This window comes from Elephantulus edwardii, unplaced genomic scaffold (genome assembly GCF_000299155.1).
Source record: "Elephantulus edwardii isolate Elephantulus edwardi_28Jun2011 unplaced genomic scaffold, EleEdw1.0 scaffold00108, whole genome shotgun sequence".
Classification (NCBI taxonomy): Eukaryota; Metazoa; Chordata; class Mammalia; order Macroscelidea; family Macroscelididae; genus Elephantulus; species Elephantulus edwardii.
The window spans coordinates 667,868-670,647 of record NW_006399858.1 but is presented as its reverse complement, the minus strand read 5'-3'; the positions used below and the strand labels follow the sequence as shown (position 1 = coordinate 670,647).

Genomic DNA, 2,780 nt, shown 5'->3' with positions numbered 1-2,780 from the left:
GCTTGAGTGGGTGCACAGTAAGTGCATGGTAGTTGGGAAAAGTCTCATTAATAATTTGTGCTATGCAAATGGAACAACCTTGCTTACTGAACGTAAGGTGAAATTGAAGTACTTGCTACAAAGGATCGGCGAATACAGCCTTGAACATGTATTACAGCTCAACATCAAGAAAACAATGATCCTTACCACTGGAACAATAGACAGCTTTATGATAGATGGAGAAAAGATTGAAACTGTCAACAACTTCATCTTACTTGGATTCATGATAAATCTCTCTGATGCCAGCAGTTAGGAAATCAGAAGAGGTACTGCATTGGGAACACCTGCAGTTAAGGATCTCTACAAACTGTTGAGGAGTCATGATGGAAATTTGAGGACTAAGATATTTCTAATTCAGGTCATGGTCTTTTGGATCACTTGTTATACAAATGAAAGCTGGACAATGAATAAGAATTACTGAAAAAACATTACTGCTTTTGGACTCTGGTGTTGGAGAAGAGTATTGAACATTCCATGGACTGCCATAAGAACTTTCGTAGAGAAATAGAGATAGATAGATAGATAGATAGATAGATAGATAGATAGATAGATAGAAGAGGCTTTGAGTTTTTAAAACTAGAGCAAGCTGTTTGGCTTTTGAAGCGGAGAAAAGTAAGTGCCCATCAGCAAAAAAAATGTTAATGGCTTGAAGAAGAAGGATTTATGAGGACCCCTGACTTGTGACTTGTTGACCTGGCCTCATGTGAGGGCGAAAGCTGAGGAGAGGGACCAGCCAGTCTGGAATGTGTGGAGAAATGTGGATTCCATTCCTGAGTTTTCAGTTGATGTCCATTTGGACCAAGCCATAGATGATTGGGGATAAGTGGACCAGGGTCTAATTAGATGAAGAAAAGATGTCCCTTACTATGGGGTAGTTTTGATTGCTGCAAATAGATGGCTTATTCTGTGCTGAACTTTGCTTGTGGATGCTTATGCTCAGTTTCCAAACTAAACAGAAAATTATTTGGCAAAATGGATATACTTGCTTCCCAGAGTTTTTATTTGATAGAAATGAGCAAATCTCAAATTGACTATCTAAAATGAGGGTTTTTAGGTATGAGGAATGAAGTAGCAGGCTTACATATTTTAAATTGATTGTAGAAGAAATGTTAATTCTTCAAATATGAAATTAAGGGTAGAAAATCAGGGAGTGGAAAGTGGTGTCAAGAGTCCATTGTCTAAAAAGGCTTTTATTGAGAACCTGGAAGGGAAGGAGTGGGGGTGACTGGGCTGCTTGTTAAGTCTTCAGTGGCTGTTCTGGTGGGTTCAGGCTTGGAGGCCAGGTCAGTGCAATGAGTGGGTATCTCTACAGTGGTATGTCATGTGTATGTCAAGGAGCTGTCTTCCCCTTCCTCCTATTCAGGACCATTTCCCCTCACCTAATGCAAGAGTGGGAACCACTTCCTAAACAGCATGCCTCTGGAAACTGTGAACTTGATAAATGGCTGTGGTTGTGGAAGGGTTTTAGGCCTTTTGTTCATGGTGTCACTATCAACCCAAAGGCAAGCAACAACAACTGACCTACTTAGACCCCTCCTCAGGGAGTAGCAGGGCCACTGTCTCTGTCCTTCCTTGCCTTACCCACCCTCACCTGCCCTTGTTTTCCTTCCCCTGCCTGTAGCAGGAGCATCTATGGTCCTGCTGGAGGTGAACAACCACATAACACTCACGTTTGAGAATGCAGCTGGTGGCATGGGGCAGGGGGAGATCAGAAGTACATTTTGATGGAGTCCTTTATAATATTTCAAATTCTAATGGAGACAAAAGTGATGGGGAGTATTTCTTTGAAATTCTACAAGGCAGACTTCAGGCCCATGGTTCATATCAGATATTAAAGAGAGGGTATGGAGGTTTCATGGTAAACCCAGAATCATGATAAAAGGTCTCTTTGCTATATGACCTTTAAAATCTCCTGGTCTCTAAAGATTCCGTTGTACATCAGGCTAGCATGTTGAACAGTTGTTTTGCCTCTCTGTCTTTAAGAAATACTTCTAGTCCCAAGAAGGCAAAGAAGGAGAGAATAGGGCAGCTATCTGTTATAAGGATGATGAGACTATGTATGTTGAGTCAAAAAAGGACAAATTCAGAGTAGTCTTCAGCACAGTGTTGAGATGATGATTGGAAAGGTGTTTATTCAGGACTTCAAATAAGGACACAGGGGCAGCCACACAGCACCACAGGTCCTCTTCAGCCACAGGGAACCTCCTCTCGAACTTAAGTACACCAATGAAACTGTGGGCAACAACATTGACTACATTAGCTTTGTTCTGTTCCCTCGCCCTACCAACACTTTTTCCAGAGACAATACTATCACCTTGATCCACATGTTCTGGGATTACCAGCGCCACCACATCAAGTGCTCTAAGGTCTATACTCATACATGTATGTGGATAAAAATATCTGATTTTCTCAAGGACACCCTGAGAAATTTTAATCAGCGATTCATGCACACCCAGGTGCCAAGACAAAAGAAAGGAAAACAGTCACAGGGTAGACATTTTCATCCTGATAACTCTTGGAAAAGGAAGCGTCTGGCAACTGAAGGCTGAAACACTTGCTACCTGATCATTGAAGCCCTTAGTTTTGCACCTTTTCAGGTTCTTCAGGGATTCTCCCTTTTGGCTCCATTTGGCACATGTTTGAAAAATAATCTACAGAACAAAGCTGTGCTTGCAAGGACTTTGTTTTTCTCAAGAACAAAAGAAATAGTAATTCCACTTGACAACTTAATTCCTTTTCTT

General features: G+C 41.4%; 1 pseudogene; it reads left to right on the top strand.

Moving 5' to 3' along the window:
• The first annotated feature begins 1,808 nt into the window (after window positions 1-1,808).
• LOC102849641 lies at window positions 1,809-2,404 on the top strand (annotated as a pseudogene).
• Window positions 2,405-2,780: the final 376 nt, after the last annotated feature.